The sequence below is a fragment of the Perognathus longimembris genome, chromosome 6, assembly GCF_023159225.1.
Source record: "Perognathus longimembris pacificus isolate PPM17 chromosome 6, ASM2315922v1, whole genome shotgun sequence".
Lineage (NCBI taxonomy): Eukaryota > Metazoa > Chordata > Mammalia > Rodentia > Heteromyidae > Perognathus > Perognathus longimembris.
This window is the reverse complement of record NC_063166.1, coordinates 24,263,046-24,288,299: the sequence shown is the minus strand read 5'-3', so window position 1 is coordinate 24,288,299 and position 25,254 is coordinate 24,263,046. Positions and strand designations below refer to the sequence as shown.

Sequence of the window (25,254 nt, the reverse complement as noted above, 5' to 3'; positions counted from 1 at the left end):
TGGGTTGGCTTTGAACTACAATCCTCAGATCTCAGCCTCCTGAGTACTAGGATTACAGGTGTGAGACACCAGCGTCCACCTTCTCATTGACTTTCAAAACGAGAGAGACAGAAAGAGAGAGAGAGAGAGAGAGAGAGAGAGAGAGAGAGAGAGAGAGAAAGAGAGAGAGAGAGAGACAGGTCTCATGTTTCTAAGTTCTGGGATCACAGAGCAGCTCTTATTTAATGTTCTGAATAAAACAGCTCACCAGGATCCTAATCCTTCTTTCTAGTGCTCCTTTTTTTCTGTATTTTTTTTGTCCTAAACTAACAAATTCATTTCTGGATTATATTCTTACCACCTGTCTTGGAGCAAAATCTGTGTGGGAGGGGTAGCATGGCCCCACTGATACCTCAAGTCCTTTGCTGCAGCCAAAGCCAGGTGTCTGGAGTAGCATCACTTAGACTGTGTGGGGTAGGGGTGGGGAGGACAGGCTGTAGGCACAGGCTCTGACTCATCCTAGTGACAACAATTTCCATTCTTATCTCTGAAGAAGTGAAGCTGGAAATGAGTCATTTTGTGAATTATAGCTGACCCTCAATTACACACATTTGCAAGAGGTATTGAACAAAACCAGTGAGAACTGTACATGCCTTTTAAGCAGTAATTCCAATGTGCACAGGAATGGAGGTGCAGTTCACTGGCAAAGTCACGCTCAAGATCCCAAGTTCAGGGGCTGGGGATATGGCCTAGTGGCAAGAGCGCTTACCTTGTATACTTGAAGCCCTGGGTTCGATTCCCCAGCACAACATATACAGAAAATGGCCAGAAGTGGCGCTGTGGCTCAAGTGGCAGAGTGCTGGCCTTGAGCAAAAAAGAAGCCAGGGACAGTGCTCAGGCCCTGAGTCCAAGGCCCAGGACTGGCAAAAAAAAAAAAAAAATCCCAAGTTCAATCTCCTGCACTTCATACCACCCTAAAGGGAAAATACTTGATTTTTGGTGTGCTGGGGATCAAAGCCAGAGCCTCAAGCATGCTACTCAAGTGCTCTATCACAGAGCTACATCCCCAGCTCCAAGAAAAAAAAATCTAAATATGCTTCCCTTTTCAGTAAATTCTTCCCACTGCTGCTAATGACCAAACAAACAAACTGGCTTGAGTTAAATCTAATTGCCTACCCATTCTTGTGTTCAAGTGGATGTTATCATAACTTCAGGCAGAGCCAGAAGACCAGAAAGAAAAAAAAAAAAAAGAAACAGAGGACCCTGACATTTGCATAATTACAACAATAATACTGGGACAAAAGTTATTAAAGATTTATGAATTATATTTCTGGAATGTTTCCAGATAATATTTTTGGATTTCTGTTGGCAATGAGCAATTGGAACTACAGAGTCATGTGTAGGGGTGGAGGATGCTATACTCAGTGCTAAAAAAAAATGGACAAGATACTAAATCAGATGCTTCCCGTGATTTGTTCAGATTCTTCAAAATATTGAGGGACAATCCATTTTTCAGTGGTCAATAGAAAACCACTAAGGACTCAGAAAACAGTTAAATATCTCAGACTGAACCGGTCAAACCAAAACCACTTTTAAAAATAGGCTGAATTATGTATAATGCAACGAGTATTCTCCCTTTAATTATAACAAATTAAGATGTTTCTATTGTTTGCCTGACTCGGGCATGTGGCATACAAAAAGTGAAAGAAATTATATCTTTACTTTTGCCTCAATATAAACTCATGATTGCGTTGTGACAGAAAGGAAGCAGCCCTGGTTGGTGCGGATGCTGTTTGTTCCTTAGTAGGAGGACAATGTCCATCTTGAAACAGCTAGTCTCCTGGTTTTCATCTGGAACTGGTAGGATCCAGGCAGAGATTCCTAGGCTCTGCCCCTTTAGGCTCAACCAACTGAGGATAAAAAAAAAATACTCAGGGAAACATATTTTGCTTGGATTCCACTCAGCCAGAATCTTCTGCTTGTCACTACTCCCTAAAAATTACAGCTTAAGAATTATATGGCATTCCAGTTCTATCACATATGATAAGCAACCTAGAGATGTCTGAAAGCAGGGGTGGATGTGCCTGGGTTATTTGCAAATATTACACCATTTTTTTTTTTTAGAAAGAACTTGAGCATCTGGGATTTGGGTATAGGCAGGGGTCCTGGAATCAATCTTCCACAGATACTCAGGCACAAATGTGCTTTTCTGAATGTTTTAAGTGTTAGGACTGCACTTGCATTCAATGAGAACTGGGAAACTGGAAAAACACGACTCATGAAAAGAAATACGAAGAAACCCAGTGCCATTTATAAATCTTTTTGCTACCCAAAGCAGCAACTGTGCTTTATACAAGTAAATGATGTGTCACCAAAGGTATTTTTTTTTCCATTTAAAAATACCAAACAGCAGTAGTAGCCCAATGTCAAGGCTGCTACCACTTAACCTGCAATTTGGACAATTTGTCTAAGGATGAAATTACTTTATCTTATGACATAAGGAGCAGATGCTACTAATTAGCACACAGAAATGTCTAAAACAGAGTTTTAAAAATGAATGAGTTTGGAAACATAAGTAGGAACAGCTTCAGAGAACATAAGCCAAATAAAACCACAGAGTATGTGGTTTTGTTTTTATTTTAAAGAAAACCAATCAAATTACCTGGTAAAAAATTCTAGTCTCTGCAAATAAAGTATGAATTTGAAGGAAAGTACCTGATAAATTTTGCTTTTGATTAAATAAAATAGGGAGAAAGAGGCACAAAGCATATACATATGCTAGTAATGTGTTCTCTTCTTCCATGAACACTATGTGATGCTAAAAATAAGAGTAGGATTAAAAGATTGGAATAAATTTAGGGAATACTCTCAAGAGACTTTGATACATTGATAAGTATTAAAAATCTCTAAGAGGGGAAAGAGTGTGTAACTTGGAATGACATATTTCTTTACCACAGGATCTTCTCTCTTCTCTTCAGACTCCATAAGCAAGCAGTGTATATTTGTTGAGCAGAAAATATTTTAGTAAGAAATACACTATGCTAGTAGAGATCAAACTCTTTACTCTCAAATTCTAATATTAATCAAAAACCCCAAAGACCTTTTAATTAGGTAGATACTATTTAACACTATATAGTGTGTTAGAAGTAAAAACTAAGAACTTTAAAACATTTATTCTTTTAGTTTTGCTTTGCTTTGTTATGTTTTGGTGCTGAGAATTAAACCTAAGGTCTCAAATAGGTTAAGTACATACTTTGCCACTTGGGTACTGAACTACTGCTCCAGTCCATGTTAATTAGACACACATTAACATATTTTATTGAACAGTACTTATGAAAAATAACTCTTTTCAAAAATAAAGAAGGTAGTGAGAAGAGTGTCATTGATTTGACTTTCTTTTTTTTTAAAATAAATTCTTTAGTGTCTGGCTTAATAGAAAATGGTTACATTCGGGGATGGGGATGTAACTCACATATAATGTACTTTTATTTAGCAAAAACTATAAAAAATTAAATTTTCACATGTCCTCAATTTGGTTTGCTGTCATATGCTGTCTGGCTGAAGTATGTGGAGAAAATGTGGCCTATATTTTCAGCTAACTGTGGATACTCCTTTTCTATGTTAGACCCAAGTTTCATGAGTCGGAACTTAACTGCAGAGAGTAAAATTATAGATTCCTAAGCACACCAACGGATCCTTTAAACTCTTTTACATGAAAATTCAGTGATCTATCGTGCACTTAGTCATGTGAAAGAAATATTGGCTCAGTAAATTCTATAGATCTTTCAAAATTAAATAGATTTTTTATTTTATAGTTTATTAGAATGTATTACTTAGCCTCTAGAACTCCACTATACAGTTGGGAGGAAAAAAAAAAACAACACAGATAATGTCATAATATCTTTCAAAAATATTTTCCAGTTGGGCACCAGTGGCTCACACCTGTAAACCTAGCTACTTAGGAGGCTGAGATCTGAGGATTGTGGTTTGAAGCCAGGTGAGACAGGAAAGTCCATGAGATTCTTATCCCCCAAAAACCACCAGAAAACTGAAAATGGAGCTGTGGCTCAAAGTGGTAGAGTGCTAACCTTGAGTGGTAAAAGCTCAGGGACAGTGCCCAGGCCCGGAGTTCAAGCCCCATGACTGACAAAAAAAATACATTTCCTTTTCACCTTGCAGGACTATCACTGGAGATTCTAAGAGTGAGAATCACTGACCAGGCACACCTTTGGAATTCTGCACACCCCTCCCAAGATCAAAAGCACAGAGACGGGGGCTGGGGATATAGCCTAGTGGCAAGAGTGCCTGCCTCGGATACATGAGGCCCTAGGTTCGACTCCCCAGCACCACATATACAGAAAACGGCCAGAAACGGCGCTGTGGCTCAAGAGGCAGAGTGCTAGCCTTGAGCGGGAAGAAGCCAGGGACAGTGCTCAGGCCCTGAGTCCAAGGCCCAGGACTGGCCAAAAAAAAAAAGCACAGAGACCCAAGGTTATTTCTAACCACCACCTAGAAGTCAACTGCTATTCTCCTGAGAACCACAAGGTCAGGAGGAAGGGTTTAGCACTAAGAAAAACATTTGTTGATTTTAGACTTTCCTTTAGCAAAAACTTCTTTCCAATCTAGGATTTAGCAATCTACTAAGGATGTCTTATCACTTGAAAGAATAAACTTTCATGCATACTGAAGGAGATACAGTACAGTAAGATCTTTTCCAAGAAATCACTTTATGAAGTAACTGTAAACCATTATTTATTTATTATTTATTATTATTTATTTATATATATTTATATTTATTATTATTTATTTATTAAGAATATAGCCAAGCTCATGGCTCTGACTTGTAATCCTAGCTACTCTGGAAGCTGAGATCTAAGGATCGCAGTTCAAAGCCAGCTTGAGCAGGAAAATTCATGAGACTCTTATTTCCGATTAACCACCAGAAAACCAGAAGTAGAGCTGTGGCTCAAAGGAGTAGAGAGCTAGAATTGAGCAAAAAAGAGCTCGGGGACAGTGTGTAGACCTTGAGTTCAAGCCCTATGGCTAAAAAACAAACAAACACAAAAGATACCCAAAGAAACTACCAACTAATACTAACTGTCTGACTGTCATTGGGTGCTAATGTACTTATGAAATAATGATAGCTCATATTTGATGGTTATGCCTTCAATTTATATTATGTCCTGTAAGCCTTCCATCCATGCTGGGTGGTGGCCAATTTACTGTCTTCTTTTCAGCAAATAAACAATGGAGGTTAAATAATATACCAAGAGAGCCAAACAAGTAAGTGACACACTCACAACATGAACCCCTATGTCAAGTAATCACACGATACAGCCTCCTTTCCAATGAATAGTCACCAAACTTCATTCATCTGATCCTTCCTCTGGCAGTTATTCCAAAACCATGAACTGTGTTCTTCACTTTTTTTTTGTTTCAAAGTGAGAAACTGCTTGAGGAAGGGACTCAGAGCCCACCCTAATACACGCAGATAAAAGTAAAAAGATGGCCTCAGGAAGCACGCCAGTTACCATGTGGAAAGGGCAGTATGGCTCAAAAGTCACATTTGCAAGATGCTGTGAAGTTCGACCTTTTGATTTCTCAAAGGTCATGAGGCTAGAACACTGCTGATAATGATGTTCTATAAACACAATCCCAGGTACCCTCAGCCCCATATCTCCTATCTCTTCCTCTGAAAGTGCATTTGGGAAACAAGGTCAGTGTACATACCAGTCATTGGAAAGGCTCCGTGGTAAAGTAGTGTTTCCCATTTCCAGTGCTTTCTAAACTCCTCACGTCCTCTGAAGGGCATGTTCACTGTTCTTTTCTATCCATCTGTTTCTTCTTCTATCATTTTCCCCACCTTAGACAGCTTTCCTCTGCTAACTCAGAGCCACTAAAAGTTTATTAGGTATCTTCTAGATTATTCTCAATCATTGTTCAGTGCCCAGTTCAAAACATGTGCCCTTCAGAATGACTCCATCGATCCTTTCCTCAAAGTATTTCTGGTAGGACTCCCTATCACTGAAGGCTTGCCTGTGTACTCTGCCTTTGTGCTCTGCTGTTTATTTGTGTGAAGCTCATCTCTCACAGTTATTCATAGATGACGTGTGTTCATAAGATTTTCTGCAGAACTCACATCACTTTCCACAGTGCCAAGCATAAAATATTATGCTTGTTCCCATGTAGTTGGGGACTAAGAAACAGGCATGGGGCGGGGAGTACAACTAAATGATAGTATGTCTTAGTATATGTGGTGCCCTGTTTTCAATGAAGGAAAAGAGGAAGCAGAAGAAGAGGAGACTGAGGGAAGAGAGAAGAATGAAAAGGAAAAGGAAATAGGCCTGTTTTATGTTGATTTTATTTTAAACATCTTTCCAGTCCAAAGATTAAACAAGAGTGGTCGTATAATTCATCCGGAAGTTTTAGATATTCTGTTATGGAGAACAGTAATCTACATGGCACAGCCAATAAGAAGGAAGTTTATTCGTGACATTCTTGGAAAGGGAAAATTGGTTCTGTTCTCATGTGATCTTGTTTTAGAAAACAGCTGTAATGCATACCAACTTTGGCAAAAAATAATGTAGAGTTTAGGTATATTGATACATATTGCCCTTCCTAAATACTTAATCATTCTTAAGGATACTTACTACTTATTATTTGGTATCTTATTGAGTTTTTTGTGTATTTCTGTTTTCAATATGGATGCCACAAACTAGCAGGGACTTTTGAATGACTATTATATTGAGACAACAGGGTATGGGACACAGTAGCCAGAACCCATCTCATTTTCTTGGCATCCTAATTACTCTTTTAAAAATCATGTCCCACATTTTGTATGAAATGGTACAATGTAAATCAAATGCTAACAGTCCTTCCAGAGTATGTCAAATCCAAGAAAATTGAGGAATCCAAGGAAATTGAGAGGGTATGCACTTTCAAAAGAAATTAGTGAAGATAATCTGTTGATCGTGTCAAATTGCCTTGTAGAAGCTAAGGAAGGAGAGCCGTTGTAATAGCTCATATCTCATTGCAGTGATAAACTCTCTAACTTGATCTGATAGCTTCATCACTAGCTTTAAAGCATCAAGTAAAATTTGTGCCTTTCTCTAAAAACCTAACATTATGATGTACCCCCCTTTTTTTTCATCTGTCATCCTCAGTGGAAAGTTTCAATCACCACAAAGGTGGAGAGAAAGAGCGTGGCATAAGTTGACTTCTTAGTCATATTTCCTGAGGTTGCCATTTTGGTATATTTAAACTATTTACTTCTGGTGACGGTTAAGTAATTATAGTTTGTGAAGCACTGTTCTTGTTTTCCATTTTGGTAGGACTCCTGGGTGTGCTGTACCACAAAGGGGAGTTTTTGAATCCCTGTCACTAATTAGTGAAGGGCTGATGAACTTATTTGGTGAATACTCAACTCTTCTCATTGCTCTTGAAATCCAAAATAAGCAAGCTCAGAGAATAAAAGTATAAACTGCCATTAGCATTGTACATTATTACTACCATGGTCCTTTTGCTTCCCACATTCATATCAGTGTTATCATCACCCCCTGCACTCACTCCTGAACGTCTGACACTTCAGTCAAGATACCTGCTATGACCCAGACTAAAGGACACATTGAAGAACTAAGGAAATTAGCAAAGTAATGTCAATAACTGGAGAGTGTCCAGGGTCCTGTCATTTCTATGGGTTCACTATCTGCTCTTCATAGGTAACATGAATAAGTTGATGAGCTTAGAAACAGAATAATCACTGCCTCTCCCTTCCTCTTATTTCACAAGAGTTTGGTAACAACTCCTCTCTTATTTCTTGGCTTTGCTATCTGAATTTTTCCCCTCTCTGCCTCTCCAGCACTCTTGGCTTTACTTTGCCCAACGCTCAGCCTTCCCACTGAGAAGACTGACTGCTCACACAACCCTTGGTCTGCTCTCCAGGCTGCCATCAAAGCTGGCTCCAGAGCCCAGATCTGATCACTGGATAACAGTGTCCTCCTGTCCCTAATTTCACTTCCCACAGTTTTGGTTACCCATGGCCAACTGTGTCCAAAGACATTAAATGGAAAATTCCAGAAATAAACAATTCCTAAGGTTTTTTTTTTTTCAATTTCATGCTATTCTGCGTAGTGTGATGAAATCTTGTGCTGTCCCACCCCACGCTAAGTTCAAGACGGATGATGCCATGCCAAGACACAAACAGTCAAGTGGGGAAAAGGTGAAAGTTCTCCATTAGAAAAGAACTCATGAGCAAATTTATACTACATTACAACTTACACTACATTAAGATGTTTGGAGGGAAAGATCATTTACATAACTTTTATTATAGTATGTTGTTGTAACTGTTCCATGTTACAAGTCATTACTGTTGTGAATGTCTTACTCTACTTCATTAATAACTGAAGCATGATCATAGGCATATATAAGACGGAGACACAGAATTCCGTACTCTCTGTTTCAGGCATGTGCTAGAGGTCTTGCAACGTGCTTCCCCCGTTGAAAGAATCTATCGATTACAATGATATGTTATTGAAACTATTGTGAATGAGGAAGTGGAAACGGGAAAGGTGCATCAATAAATTCTAAACTGTGACCTCACAACTCTTCCCCTTTGGTTACCAGTGGAGAAGTGTGAAGAGATGCAGAGAGAGCAAACATGAGGAAATCACAAAAGGTCAAAAACTAACATTTCACCCTGGTCTCTTTCTGGACTTGCTTGGCTTGTTTGTATTTTAGAGACTTTTTAAAAATAAATACAATTTGACTTTTAATCACTAAAAATGAGCCTCGAAGCACGTGCTGTTAGGCATTGCCAAGTTATACTGATATACTTGGTTCCTCCCTGAAAGATCACATATTAAAACAGTACTAAAGTCAAGCTGAAGAACATATAATGATTGGGGAGATTTTTTTAGGCAGTTATCAAAATAGAAACAAATGATATTTTTAATCTTGGGCTTGTTGTAAACGGACAAGATGGACTATGAATTTGAAAGAGTAATGTAAAATAACTGTGTCTGCTTATTATAATCACATGCCAACAACCCAACTTTATGTTTCATTTTGATGTTACATGTGGAACAAATCATCTAGATTATAAACCATCCTCATTAACATAAATTTACCTGATGACTTTTTTTTTACAAAACTTGTAAAAGTTCTCAAATTTTCTCTTGTAAAAGTTATTGCCCACTCATATATTTCTAGATAAGTGAGGAATAGCATCTGAAAATTTGTAACATGATGTTGTACCTGTGGGACTATTTAATGACTTCCCACATACACATGTACAGAACAGTCATTCTGGAAAGGAATTCTGTCTTGCACTTGCCCATGGTAAAAAGGATCTACCTTGGATTACACCCTTAAGAAGCTTGGTAGTTCATGCCTGTAATCCTAGCTATTTAGGAGGTTGATATCTGAGGATCATGGTTCAAAGCCAGCCCAAGCAGGAAAATCCATGAGATTCTTAACTCCAATAAACTATTCAGAAAAAGCTGGAAGTGGTGCTGTGCTCAAGTGGTAGAGTGCTAGCCTTGAGCAAAAGAAGCAACAGAGCGCAGGCCTCCAGTTCTGGTCAAAAATAAATAAATAAATAAATAAGAAGAAATTTATATTTCTTCCTAGAAAAGAGAATACACACAATGATACTCTCCTTTGCAATAAAGAGCATAAGAAAATACAGAGAAACTATGGAACTTCAGGAGAGAAAAACAATGATATTAACCAGGAATGTAAGAAGGCCAGAGAAGATTCTCTCAAGAAAGGGACCCCCTTCGGTAGACTAGAGGAATGAGAATTCTCAACCATTAAATTTCTTTCCTGAAATGAAACTAACCAATTTGTCTCCAGAATTAACATTGATTAAGCAACATCTCTGTGTTAAAGAATGCACAAATGTTATCTCTAGGGTTTGAAACAAACTTGCAGTGATGGTCTGGTACTGACTGACTAGAAAGGGACTCGCGAGTTTCGCGAGTTGTTAATTCCAACTGAACATTAGTAAACCCAAAGCCTATTCATATGAACAAAAGCTAATCACACCAAGAAGACGACAGTCATACTAAGAACCATCAAGGGTCAAAAATCATTCCATATTTTGAATATGAATGTGGTTAAATATGACACAGGTTTACAAATACCGAGACACAAATTATGTTGCCCTGACATGGAAGCAAAAGGTTGAGAATGTCAAGAACTTGAGCATATATTTATACGGACCTTGAATATCGGCATTCTGCAATGTTTTCCTTTTAACACTAAAGGATGATGAGGCAGCCTTGTTTGAAAATAGGTGTTCACATTTCTCAAAGTGAGATCCAAGGACTCATTGACAAGACAACAAAAACAAAACGGGGTAATGTTAATGTGGGTGACATGTGCTGAGCATGTGCAGAAGCCTTTGCTCAACCCTTAGCACCACAAAACAGAAACAAAAAAACCACTAAGAGCTCCACCCCTGAACTACTTAATCAGGCTTGTAGGGCCCTTAGAATGTGAATTTTTAGCCAATCACTACCTTGTTTCCATCTAAGTAAGTTTTATGGCTCTTCTTCTGGCCTGTCTTCCTCCACTGGCTTCCCCCTTGACTTCTTGCTTACTGGGATGTATCTTTGCCAATTTAAACAATTACTTTCTGATATCCTCCGAGTATCTTGTGTGTTATACTCTATTAAACAAACAAACCAACATTGCTTTGAAAATGCAGAAATGATACCACTGAAAAGAGGCATTAAGAAATAAAACCATTTTTATAACTCTTCATTTGGACAGCTAGCTCAATTCAATGAAAGGCACTGGCAGTGATGTAGGGTCTGTGGCTTAGCAAGATCATGGTCCTCTGAAAGTTGCAGACATCTGAGCCAGGCACCCATAGCTCCTACCTACAATTCTAGCTACTAAGGAAGAATAGCTAGGAGGAGGGTCTCAGTTCAAAGCAAGCCCAGGCAAAAAAACAAACAAACAAACAAAAAAAACCCATTGGCTGTTTCTAAGTAACTAGCAAAATGCTGGACTGGAAGTGTGGCTCAAGTGGTAGAGTGACAGTCATGAGCAAGTATCCAGAGCAAGAAAGCATGGCCCAGAGCTTAATCTTTAGTATCAACACACACACATACACACACACACACACACACACACACACACACACACACACACACACACACACACATCAGAATACTCAAAACCTGTAGCCCCTTCCCCAGAACAAGAAATTTCCCAGGTGGGATTCAGTTAAGACTCTAGGTGGCAACAGTATCCTGGATGATGATCCTGGATGGTCCAGTAGTTAAAGTAATCTCAAAGGTGCTTGGATGTGGAAGAGGACAGAAGACCTGGCAGGAGGAGAAATCTAACATCGTTGGCTTTGGGAAGGGAAGAAGGAGCCACAAGCTAAAATGTACCAATGGCCTCTTCCCATGCCAGATTCTCTCCTAGAGATTCCAAAAGAAATGCATGCCTGAAGATTTCAGCCTGGTGAGATCAGTGTTAGCTTTCTGACCTACAGAACCATGGACAATAAATGGGGTCATTGTTAGTTAAGCCAACAGGTTGGTCATAAATTGTTATAGCAGCAACAGAAAACACATACTGGTATTTTAAAGGCATTCAACACTCAGGTCACTTAAAACACAGAGGCCATGACCTGGCAGCCCACACTTTTAATAAATCCTCCCAAGTGAGTAAAGACAGAATCCCAGCTATTTGTGTGAGATACGGCCACACAGTTCCCTTTCAAGCCACCCTGCCTCTTCTCCATCTCTTTCCTCTCCCCAGCTCTCCCTTACTCCCACCGTCCATTGAAGGTGACTGGATTATTACTTTAGAAATGAAGAGAGGGTCAAGACTGAAGGCAAGGTTGCTCACCTTCAGCACTACTGACCTTTGGGGTCACATGATTTTTGGTTGTGGATGGCTGTCCTGTCTCTTGTAATACATTCAGCAGCATCCCTGGTTTCTACTCACCAGACACCAGCATCACCACCTAGTTATGACAACCAAAATGTTTCTAGGCATTGGTATGTATCCCATGGGGGAAAAATGGTCCTGTTGAGAGCCACTGGTCTGCTTTAAGATGCCAGTGGCATCCAGTGAGTTGCATGCCAGGGACGGAAAGACTTCAATTGTGTGTACACAGGCTGAATCCTATCTGAAATGCCTGGGGCCCTATTTGTTTCAGATTTCAGAGTTTTGGGAGATTTTGAAATATCTGTATTTAAATCACTATATAATATAATTATATTACATATGTACATGTATATAATATATAGTGTACATATAATTATAGTATAATGGTTATGTCATACATAATATATAATACATGATATGTCATATTATACATAATATATAATTATATGTAATAATGTATATAATCAATATTTTATATTCAATGTATCACATGTGCAAAATCGACACATCACATATATACACACATATACAAACATCTTATACACATGGCCTGAAGATCCTTTTCTGCAATACTTCTAATAATATAATTCATGGAATAAAGTTTCACAGTATTGAGATTTTCTATTTATAGCATGTTGGAGCTTGGAAAGTTTCAAATTTGGGAGCAATTCAGATTTATATATAGATAGATAGATAGATAGACAGATATAGATATACGTGTATGTGCACACGCACACACATAACACTCACATTTAAATTACAGCTGGTCTCATTCAAATGCATTTCCCAAGAATTCAGTCTGTTTGGCATTTCAAAACAGCTCTAAGTCAAAATTCAAGCATAAGTGTTTTGTTTCGTTTTTTGTTTTTGTTTTTTAATGGCCCAGCTACAGGCCATGGGAACATGGCTAGTTGTCCACAGAGGTCTAGCACAGGCCTGTGAAGAAATGTGGCTGGCTGACTACAGTGGTTGTGGTCCTAGCCCAAGCCTGTGCCGCCGCCACAAGCAGTGGAGGCCCACACTTCCTAAGTGATTGTTACAAAGAACTCTCTCCATCTTATTACAACTTATTTCCTAGACTTCACTAAAAAAAAAAAAAAAAAAAAAATCCCTTCATTTGGAAGGTTCGGCACAGTGTAACTAAACAGGCTGAGGACTGACAGAAAGCCTGGCTCTGAGGACAGAGCAGATGTTTTGGAAGCAGATCCTGGGAAATGGCCATTGTCCTAAAGTAGGAAATCAATGCTACTAAAGAAACAGATTCTTTCCTCAGTGAGTTCTCTCCAAGAAAATGACTTAAAGATGTTTAAAGGTCTTGTTCTAAGCAGTCATGAATTCTGCTCAGACTTTCAATTTCAAAATGACAAACCAGGAAAGCAGTCAAATGGAAACATAATCTCCTGTTTTTACTGAAATCGTTAGCAAAACTACAGTTTCCAAGACTGTTAAGTTCATCCACTTGCAATCAGCCTAGTCAAGCAAGAGCTACACCGAGTAGAGCTCTGATGAGTCTAGATGGAAATGGTTTATGAGCTACAGAGATGGATGACTGTGAAGAATGTTCTAGAAATGATAGAACACATCACTGGCAACTCAAAGTCACTGATTTTTTTTTTAACAGCACGACTGCATTGCAGCCACTGAAGATTAACCCTCAGCCACAATCATATTAATTAATGTTAATACTATAATTACACATTTGCTCTGAGAAACCTTTCTCCAATTCAACAATATTCTCATAAAGTCTGAAAATAATGTTGCATGACTGTGAAGAACTAAAAGCTGAGATCTCAAACCAAACATCTTCCTTAAGGATTTCCCACCTTTTCCCCCATTCATTTTGCAGTGTAAATGAGATCAGAGGGAATGGTTAGGCAATGGTACTGACCTTACAAAGCAGTCAACTTATGCACATGTGAGTACGGAAAGGGCAGGGAAGTCTAAGGGTGAGTATTAATGATGAATATTTAATATTGCTAAGTGGGGAGAGAGCATGGGGAGAAACATGTACACCATTATACATATCTCTCGCATCTCAAAATACTGAATTCTCATGGGGAGAGGGAAACATGTATACAATTATACATGTCTCTCGCATCTAAAAATATGGAATTCCTCTTATACATGGCTGGTTGGAAATAGCAGGGATTGAGCTACATGTTTTAAATCCTGGCCAGATTGAAGATCCTATAACTTTTAACTTGCTAAGTGCCTTGGGTATACAACATACTTGTATAAAAATAATAGACAAAGTAGCTCTTATTTCAAAACCCACAATTGCCAGTATATGAAAACCCACTTACCATGGTCTTCACTCCAGTTTCAAGTCCTTTTTAGCTCTTAGAGAAATGGAAACACTTTATTTCTTCATTTTAGTCACCGTTTTCTGAGTGGTTAGTTGGGCTAAGACCAGGGGATGTGCCTGAGAAAAATAGGGCCCTTGTACTTTCTATGTATTGGTGGGAATAATGAACAGATCCAGGCATGCTAGGTGTATGAAAGAGAACAACTTTACAAGTGGCAGAGTAGATACATTTTTTTCCTATAAAAAGCATATAAAGTTAGGTATCCTATCCTGATTTCGAACTCACAAATTATATTTACAGTTGTGGTGATCAAAGAATTTTAGTATGATTGTTTCTGGTTGAAAACATCTAACTCCCAAATTGGCCTTCTCTCTAGAATGTTCAGTGGACAAAGAAAGAAAGAAAATCAAAACTTGATTTTCTTCTATCTCATTACAAGATTTTGAGCATTAATATGTTCATTTTCTCCCACATTCAATATAGTCTTTACAATATTATGTAAGTTTTTTCTTTCCCCTTTGGTGCTAGTACTTGGGACTTGAACTCAGGACCTGGGTATTGTTCCTTACTTTTTCACTCAAGGCTGGTGCTCTATCATCTGAGCCATACCTCCACTTCTGGCTTTTAGGTGATTATTTAGAAATCAGACTCTCACACATGTTCCTGCCCAGCTGACTTTGAACCATGACCTTCTGATCTCAGCCTCTTCCATAGCTAGGCTCGTAGGTATGAGCCAATGGCACCTGGCTCTTTGCACTATTTTGTAAGACCTGAGCATTTAATCTCATTTTGCTATTTTATTTTTCACTTGCTATTTAACTAAAAAAAAAAAAGGAAAGAAAGAAAGAAAGAAAGAAAGAAAGAAAGAAAGAAAGAAAGAAAGAAGGAAAGAAAGAAAGAAAGAAAAACATCTCAGTGAATAATGTCTGAGTGGCCAAAGGAAGCCATGTACCTTGGGAAATTGAAAAGGGAACAAGAGGTTTCCTGGTTCCTAAAGGAACGTTCCAACCTTGGTCTGGGCGACAAACCTGCAAACCAACATGGCTGCATGAATCAAGGGGAGGTTGCTGAGAGCTGAAGGATGACAGGCACCAAAGAGTTGGAACACAGGCATTATGTGTGCCGTGGGGGAGGGGAGGTTTCTGCTTTTATATGCCTGTCCCCAGAATGAGTGTTACTTAAAAACCCCTAGAGAAGAGGTCAAGGAGGTTCACCTAATGCTTATCCAGGTTAATTTTTAAAGTCCAGTATGCAACCATGGTTGCTTCTAACAGGTTGATGAAATTATTATTTTGGGGCCCTTAGCTTAGTTCTCTGTGGGTTCATTCTTAGGTCTGCCTTTATCTCTAGTAGCTTTAACACACACACACACACACACACACACACACACACACACACACGGGACATAAAACCTATATCATAGGATTTTTCCCCAAATCCTGTTTATTTTATACATTTTATTGATATATTGGCCAATAGTTTGTTGAAGGTTACTCTTCTTGTAAATTTATTCTGGATATTTGTTCTTTCAAGCCACTAATCCTTGTTGAAGCAATTACAAAGAATCCACATACATTTGCTTTTCACTAGATGACTAATTATGAACGAAAGCAAGAGGCGATTGATGAGATTCAGATATAATTGTCCACAACTCTCTAGTACTGTGCTTAATTCATTCTGTTTTTTAATCAACCACTCCATTTATATTAGAGGTTTACAGTACACCTTAAATTGGCAGTGTAATTTTTTTAAAAATGAAGTGGTTGTCTGGAAAGAATTTGGCACATGAGTTAGATTTTTTTTCTGGAAACTTTTATCAGTGGCTGTTTGCCTAAAAAAAGAAATGCTGTTCTAGCCAAATGCTATTTTTTAATCTCCTAAATTATAGCAATAATTCCAAGTGAATCCCTCTTCTGCAACTTTTTAAACAACACAGTGAGTGAGAGAGAGAGAGAAAGCTTTCCTGGTTGAATCAACTCATTTAACTTCCCACTCAGAACTGGTAGAAATAAAATGGATAAATAAATGACCCGAGGTAAATATGCAGGCTCTCTTATCCTGCTGTGACAAAGACAAGGATGAAATGGTACAACGCCAACACTGAAGTTACTTTCAAGATTTGCACTTTTTTCTCATCATTTGAGCTCTTGAGTAACTAGTTTCATTTCTTTTATTGTGAGACAACATATTTCCATCGATCTTAAATTAGCCTTCACCAAGAGGATATCGTTGGTAGCTTATGTATATCTTATTTTAAACTCTTACCAGTGCAACATCATATGCTGCCCTATATATCACTATCATTTTCTCTCTATCTTATATTGGCCTTGAAACCAAAATGTTTTTATCTTCTTTATACATGGTTTGACATGTTCTGAGGCTGTCTATTGGCCACTGAACTTTCCCAATTAAAAATGGGAACACAAAGAGGGAAAACTGAGTGGGAGCCTAGGATGGGGAATAAAGATATATTTTTAGAATAGTTTATTAGTTATCTTTTCTAAGAGATCTGAGTATTCAGCATACTAGAAATTTTCAGATTTGAATGTAAGTAGACAGCATTATCTTAATTTCACACATGCAAAGAAAGTCTGAGGAATTTATCAAAAGGAAGAAAAAAAGAAGGAAAGATGGATAATGAATGGATAGATGGATGGATGGAAAGCAAGGAGAGAAAGAAAGATAGAAAAGAAGAAAATTTTTTCTGTTGGTTTTTATGTGGAAGACTGAATTCACAAGTTTTGAAAAAGTCAAATACTGTTCACATTAACTTGGAAATTTCCCTTGGTTTCCTCATGAAATACTAGAAAAATGATTTGGTATATATAACTCCTTATAAGCAATATTAGTATACATTGAAGTCTAGAAATTACTAAGACTCCTAGAAAGAATTCACTGGAAGTCTACATGTAAATACCTGTGCATTCAAGCCATTCTTTATTAACATGCAGTATTGAAATCCTGTTGTTGAATCGACTGAAATTATAAAAAATATAGTAAAGTGTTCTTTGCTCTGCAAGGTTTCCTTCATTCTGTGCTAACATGAAACTGGTTCTTCATTTATTTGTTTGGTCGGTTTGGTTTGTCATAAGTTGTTGTTTTTTCCAGTTGCTATGGATCAAATGCAAGGCCTCATGCATACAAATCAAGGACTGTACCCCTAGCTATATCACAGCTTAATGATAAGCTTCTTAAAAAATATTACTACATATTAATAAATTATCACTATTTTAATCAAAGGAATTATAGTATCCTCTCCTGAGTTCTTAGTGTTATAATAACTAAGAGTAACTTTGAAAATGATTCCTTTTAAAAAGAAATACTCAATGTAGTTGCTATATTATCTGTTTTTAAAAAGATTAAAGCAGATAGTTAAGTATAAAAAATTTCCCCAAGGCCCAATATGTTTTGTTACTTTCTTTTTATTCTTTTCCTTTTCTCGTTGTCTCCTGCATTCACACTGATGATAAAGCTCTATAAAATATATATAAAAAGGCACCAGTGGCTCATGTCTATAATCCCAGCTACTCTGGAGGCTGATATCTAAGGATTGCAATTCCAAGCCAGCCACAAGAAAGTCTAGGAGACACTTATCGCCAATTAACCACCAAAAAGCCAGAAGTAGCACTGTGGCTCAAGTAGTAGAGTGCTAGCCTTGATCAAAACTAAAGCTCAGGGGCAGCACCCAGACCCTGAGTTCAAATCCCAAGATGACATAAAAAAAAAGAGGATTATGCAAAACTGTAAGTATAGAAGCAGCTACCTAATCCCTGCTCTGCAGCCCTGGAGTTCCAGCAAGAGCAGCAGGAAGTTTCCAGGTAGAACAAGATCCATGATATAGCCACAGGCAGTCACAGAAAAAAACTCAGTGACTACCTCCATATATACTGCCTCTAGATGTCCCAGAAAGACCCCTAGTCCCTGAATACCTCCTTCTGTTCTTTCCTGATCTCTGCATTCCTATTTTAACCTGTGGTATTCAGGGTTCTAAAATAAATTCACATCGCTGTACTTTTCAGCTTCTCCTGCTAAAACATATATTAGAATTTGCCCTTGGAAGATTCACCCACTAGGACACAGACACTGCCATGAATTTTCTAGGCATATGATCCTTCCAGGGGAAAAGGACACAGGGCAGTGTTGATACTGGGCTGGGGGTGAGGTGTCACCTAAGGGATTAAGGGGCAAGTTCCAGAAAGCATAGGAAGATGGTGAGTCTCCTGCCTTCCTGGGCTTTCGGCTGCACAAGAAATACCTCCCATTGATGGATGTTAGTCACTGGTGCTTTACAAGGCAGCCTGTGTGCCACTTAATACTAAATCAGTCAGAAAGAATACTTAGCACATTACTAAGAATGTGGGGCATGGAATGTGCCAAAGGTATCTTTCTGTCTGTCTGTCTGTCTGTCTGTCTGTCTCTCTCTCTCTCTCTCTCTCTCTCTCTCTCTCTCTCTCATACACACAACTGAACTGGTGTTTGCATAAAGAAACAGTCCATTTCCTTATTTTTAGAAAGCACAACATTCCATCATTCACCATTGCTTTTTAGGAATGGGCGGAATTATTATGTGAATGAGAGGCAAGCTTCTAACGCTTGAGTGATTCCATAAAAACGAGAAATCAATTACAGAAGAGGAATTGTGGAAGAAGGGGGGGAGGAGGGATGTACAGCTAGGGGAAAATGTGGCAAATTCCACCAAAAGGAGACATGACATGGGTTATTCCTCTTCTTCTTTCTCCTCCTCCTCACGAGATGGGGCTCTCCATCACTATATTCAGTCTCACTCTGTGCTTCTCAGTTGGACATTCTGGAAGAAAAGGTGTCACGGAGGACAAGGGAGCAAGAATCTGAGTCAATCAACAATGGCCCTGAAGGGAGCTACTCAGTTCTGCTGCAGTCTCCACTGTAATTCTATCCTAAGAAACCAGGACACAGGAGCAGTATATGGTGACACCATAGGGTCATGTGACAGGCTGCATCTCCAAAGCTGTTGCAGTCAGTAGTATTCAGAGGAAAAGAAAGAAGTTGTAACAAGTGTAACATGCCCATTAAGGAATAGGGAACATGAGCCAATTAGGACAACAATTTGGCACTTCTACCTCATGCATATGAAAAAGAATCCGCCATCAATGAGCTTTAATGTACGGGATTTGTGGGAACACCAACTTCAATACATCAAAGACGTGGCTGCACACCTCCGTGCTTTTTATTCCCATTAGCTCACCCTTGTCTGGATGAAAAGAGCTCAGCGAATCAATGGCTTCTGTTGAACTGTTTATATATTTTTCCAGTTCTGATTAGGCCATTAGTCACTGAGCAGATTGCTCAGTAAACTAGAGTAACTGAGATTATGCAACTCCCTGTAGCATGCAAGGAGCTTTTGCAGCGAGTCCACAATGTGCCATGGAGCACATTTGTCAGCAAGTTTCCTAACCATGCACTTTAAATGCCAAGGGAAATATAGTCATGGCAGATTCAGAAGTTGGGGATGAAAAGATACATGATCAAAATACTAATGTCTAGTCTTCAAAACAGTCTTGAAAATGAAAGTCACTCTGGGCACAAATATCTCCCCATGCCAGCTGCCAATGTCACCCTTTCCCCTTTGCTGTATTTTCTCAAAGAGGCTTGATCTCAGGCAGCAATCAAAGGGAAAGAAGCGGAATGAAATCTTACATGCTTGTCTCAGTTAGTAGCTGTTTGCTTCTAAAACACTCTCTATGCCCTCCAACATCCAATCACCATAGAGTCTATGCTGAGTCTGACACCCCAAAATTTCCCTTGTCCTTTCTGCTATTCTCATTATTCAGCCACAAGATCAGAACAATCATGTGCTATGTATCTGAGGATTTCCCACCCAGTCTAATAAAGAATATTGACAGAGAAGAGAAAGGAGACATATGAATATATATGCTTTTGAATTTCTTCCATTAGGACCCTGTGCCAGTCACACCACACATACACACACACACACACACACACACACACACCATACATACACACGCTCATGCATACATACTGACAAACAATGACAAATACAAGGTTTGCTTTTTATTTCTTCAAGAAAATGGTCATGGATATCTTTACTCAAAACCTCTCAGCAGGGAAATGAGGGACCTCGAAGAAGAGATCAAAGTACCTGTGTTTACTGTACAAGGATTCATGTAAGAAGAACCTTCTTGTGAGCATTTGATGGTGTTTTTCATGGCAAGATTGGTGCTTGTCAGTCTGCTAATCCTCACTTTCCTGCTTCTATTCAGATACTTTATATGTATTTATTTGTGGAGTTACATATTTTAGCTGAACTTGAAATGACAGTTATTTTTAAGAGGCTGCCAGGAGGTCAGGAGGAATCTCAGAGAACTGGCTCACAGCTGCTTTGGCACAAGGCAACTTGACAGCCAAAACTAAGTAGCTAGCGGATGGGGTCCAGGTTTCCAAAACATTCGGGAGAAGACATCTTTTGCTTTCTTCCACCTTGCCATTAAAAAAAAAGTTACTTAATAAAGAGATTCCTTTTGTAATACAACCAACGACTTCCTCATATGTATAGCATGAAAACCTAGCTGTCCCTATTGCTAGTAGAGCTTAAAGCAAGATGTGGTTTCCTTTACCATTGAGTGGGGCAGGGTGCATGTGTGTGTGTGTGTGTGTGTGTGTGTGTGTGTGTGTAAGTGTGTGTGTGTGTGAGAGAGTGAGGGGGAGGAAGAAAGAGAGGGAGAGAGAGGCAAAAAGGAAGAGAGATGAAGAGTAAAAGAGGGAGAGAAGGAGGAGAAAAAAAGAGAGAGAGCACACAAAATGGACCAGCACACAGAGGTAAACAACACAACTACTTTCTAAATGAACAGCTCTGAGCTTCTCCATTGGTAGTCTTCCAAAACCAGTTGTGGCTGGTAGGATTAAAAAGGGCAGTTTCTCAGCGTCAGTGCCTTTAGGGTTATTTCAACTTCCTACCTCTGTGAACTGCACTGTTATAACTTTTGACACAGCCTCCTTCTTTAACATTCCAAAGGCAGAGATGCTCAGAAGAGATAGCTCATCTCTCAATAGAGACCTGCAGACATGCATCCTCTTGCTGTCCATATTTTGGAGATGCTAGTCAAGGGATCTGGGCGCCTAAGAGTCTTTTTAACAGACACATGCTTGGATCTAGGCTTGGGACAAACAGACCTTTCACATGAGTCCTTCAAAACAGACAGGGTTTTGTATGAATGTTTAAACCCTATTCTAGCACAAACATGTTTGACAAGTAGTGCCAGAAGGTTAACCAGAGTAGTCTTCTTGGGAAACGTCTCTGATGCCACAATGAGTAGTACCATCTCAACATTCTCACAAGTTTCCTTCTCCCTCGCCCTCTTCCTTTCTCTACCCCCTCCGGCCCCTTGCCATGTTATCTGTGCCCAAGCTGCAGGGGCCAGGCTGGGCATCTGAGTGCCAGGAAGCTGTCAACATCTCCAGCCTGGGGAGGGGGTAAAGGGCATGGTTTGTGGCTCTTTGGCCCCTCCTTTAGCCTGGCTTGATGACTCTTGCTCAGCAACAGGCCACAGGGTTGGCCTATGGAGCCAAGGATCATGTTTAAAGGCTCAGGGACATCTGGAAGTCAGCCCCTACATTTTAGGAATTTTCATCACATGTATATCCTGGATTTCTTCAAGAGAGAGACAGGAGAGAGATGGTGATTGTATTCTGTTATTCCTGTTCCTTTGGAAAGCTCTTAGACTTGTTTGATGGGAAGGAAAATGATAAAAATCCACCAACCTCCTTCTCATTTTAAAGTTTCTCTTCTGGATACACATGGCTTCCTACTGACCAAGGCTTACTTCCAGGGATTTGTTGAAATGTAGGAGTCAGCAGTGTCCTGAGACTGTTAAGATTCAGTGTTCCCCTGGGTAAAATTGCCTAGGAGCTATCCTAACACAGGCCGAGACTCCTTGATCCTAAACATTCCAGAACAAAAGTACTTTGGATTTCAGGTATTTTTTTTCATATCTGGGAATATTTTCATACACATAATGAGATGCCATAGAGATGAGACCCAAATCTAAATAGGAAATTGGTTTCTTTCATATATACCTTATATACATCGTCAATGCCATTTTATATGACATCTTTAGTGTGTTTGCATTCTGACTTTGTCCAGTCACAAGCATGGGGTATCATGTTTGTACACAAAAATGTTTAGGATTTTGTAGCATTTCAGAATTTGAAATTCTCTGACTGAGGGACGCCAAATAGCATAGACTCCTCAGCCCCCTGCTCCACCTAAACCCTTGGCCAATTCAGCAGAAGCTTGTTGGGAGATCTGGAGCTCTCCAGAGGTTCCTGAAGCCACATTTAAACCCAACTTTCTCATTTTCCTCAGACCCAGAAAACTTAGGTTCCTTACTGAAAGCCACTCAATAGTTAACAACAAACCAGTGACTTCAACACAGCTCCCAGATCTGTGGCCTTCTTTATCCACACTCACTAGTTAGCATCTGTAAAATACCAATCCTGTTACAACTAGCAGAAATGATGTATTACTGTTAGGAATATGTAATTGAATTTATTACATAAACTATAATTTTTTGGTATCTCATTGGCAATGTGTTTCCTTTCCTAAATTGGGAGTACAACTTCCCTTTCAAAGAACTAAAGATTCTTCATAAATTCACAGTGACAGAGATGTAATGGGACATGACTGAATGACATTTTTCTTAGAGAGCCAAAGAACTAACATGTATGTTAAATTCTAAACACCCACACATATATGCATACATACATATGCACACACATACACACACACACATTTCAACCTCTGCCTTCATGACTTACTGATTACTTACTAGATGGAAAAGAATTTAATTGCTTTTACTGTTGTGCCAAATAAACCTATAAGTGTCTTGTGATTTTTCTTTTATAAAGAGTACCCCCTGATCACTAATACCACTTATTTACTAGTTTGTAATGCATACTGATAGTATTGAAACTGTGTGGTGCTAGACATCTAATATAAAGACTTTTGCTAAATAACCCTGATTTCTCCACTCTACCATTCTCCCTCCTTCGATACTCAGAATGAGTGGGGTGTGGGGAGCTGGGTTTTCCCTTTCTGGAGAGACAGAGGAATGAGTAATTGGTGAGGGCTTCTAGGTGATTCCCCCACCCACACACCATGAGGCATTTTGTAGGTTTTGAGAACCATATACAACATTGCTGTACCCACACTACACACACACACACACACACACACGCACGCGTGCGCATACGCATGCATGCACACACACAAGCACAATGCAACATTTCAGACCATTTACAGAAAATCCAGTGGTGCTCCGTGTTAGAATGCATTTTCTTTCTTTCTTTTTTCTTTTACTGATGGAACACACTTTGTTAGATTTCTATATCTAACATGAAACAGTTACTGGTAATAAACCAAAAGTTAGAAACAAATAAAGGAACCAATGAACCAGCCATTACTCAATATTTTAACTGTCAAAGGCAAAATGTTCTCTTAGTCTTATCAACCTTTTAACAAAATATAATTCGGAAAGCAAAGGTATTTTATTTCCCAACAAATTCTTCTGATAGCAAGAACTGCAAACAATAGCTCTAACAGAATATTTTTATACCACTATTGTACACATAAACTTTTAAAGTGAGAATACCAGGACTATAAACTGTAGGAAATATATGATTCAAGTGATTTTATATTTTTAATTTTTTTTTAGTTAAAAAGCTTTAATTTAAAGTTGGGCACCAGTGGCTCACACCTGTCATCCTAGCTACTCAGGAGCCTGAGATCTGAGGGTCACTGTTCAAAGCCAGTCTGGGCAGGAAAGTCTGAGATTTATCTCCAATGAACTGCCAAAAAGCCAAATGTGAAGCTATGGCTCAACTTGTAGTGCACTAGCTTTGAGCACAAAAACTCAGGGATAACACCCAGGCTCTGAGTTCAAGCTCCAGGACCAGCACCAAAAAAAAAAAAAAAAAAAAAAGAACAAAAACAAACAAACAAAAAGAAGCCTTAATTTAGATTTTCCTTTGTTGAAAGATTCCTCCATGCATGTATGTAATGTCACAGAAATATAAATTTAAAAATAATTATATTACCTTTCAGCTTCTCATTACCGTGTGCCTTACAAGGCAAGAGATCATAAGCAATCATGTTTCCAGTAACTTCTTATTACATAGATTCTATATTATCATTCTAAAACACATAACATAAAGTCTGACATTTACAGCAATATTAGACCCTGAAATGCACAAGGCTTCCCTCTGAGCTTCCAACCACACTAGAGAAAATCAGTAGAATCTACAAAAGTGCAAAAAACAGAGGTCATTTCAAATCAAGCAACGCACTGTAAATTTGTGAACTGTAGCAGTTGTTTTCTTAATTGAGACAAAAAGAAAGGCATCCATCCAATATTTCAACAGACAGCTCAAGTCTCTGTGAGTGAATATGCACCATGTAAGGTCCCCTCCAAGGCATGTGACACATAGAAAGTAGCAGGAATGTGCTGGAAAGAAGTAGTATAGAGAAGGAATAAATTAGCACTTTCAGACTTCAGTGAAGGAAAAAGATCCTTAACCACAACAGTCACTCAATATTGCCCTCTAGGCTAGAAACAAAAAAAAGATTAAATAATACATTCTCTTAGGGAACCAATTTTCCCATCAATAACAAACAGGAAGTCTTTATCATGCATCAAGACTAGGCACTTTGTCTTGTAAGTCCTACAGATAAAAAGTACAACTTTGCTAGATATTTTTTAATGTTTAATGATATAAATGAAGCCAATCAAATAAATAAATATTTACTGAGAACTTCCTAAGTGGCAAGGGTTAGGTTTCTAAAGTCCCATAAACTTTCAAAGCATTTACAAAATTATTTGATTTGATAAAGTATTTCAGTAAATGATGTAGTCTTCCAAAATGTATATGGGGTTATAAGCTCATCTAATTTCTATGACATCATTATAAACTTTGGTTGGAATTACAATCTTAAAATGTGAACAGTCAAGGTGTGCTACTCCACTTGCTTCGAGAATCCGTGGTGAACTGAGTTTCTAAATAAATCAGT

The 25,254-nt window shown here is 38.7% G+C and overlaps 1 protein-coding gene and 1 long non-coding RNA gene across 10 annotated transcripts in view; one reads left to right on the top strand and one right to left on the bottom strand.

Annotated features, from left to right (window-relative positions):
• Atxn1 (ataxin 1) overlaps positions 1 to 25,254 on the bottom strand; it is a 411,842-nt gene that overhangs the window by 302,927 nt on the left and 83,661 nt on the right. Inside the window, exon 3 of one of the 9 annotated variants that reach the window (XM_048348424.1) lies at positions 14,190 to 14,223. The exons of 6 other annotated variants lie outside the window; for them this stretch is intronic. The gene's annotated coding sequence lies outside the window, so the exon portion shown is untranslated. Of the gene's footprint in view, positions 1 to 11,860; positions 11,882 to 11,943; positions 12,265 to 14,189; positions 14,224 to 25,254 lie in introns of those variants that run through there. 2 more of the 9 variants (XM_048348429.1, XM_048348430.1) reach the window with 2 other exon arrangements.
• On the top strand, positions 5,515 to 14,179 carry LOC125353000. The gene is made up of 4 exons (XR_007211229.1): positions 5,515 to 5,525; positions 8,602 to 8,608; positions 10,464 to 10,475; positions 14,032 to 14,179. It is a non-coding gene; the product is annotated as an uncharacterized LOC125353000 (long non-coding RNA).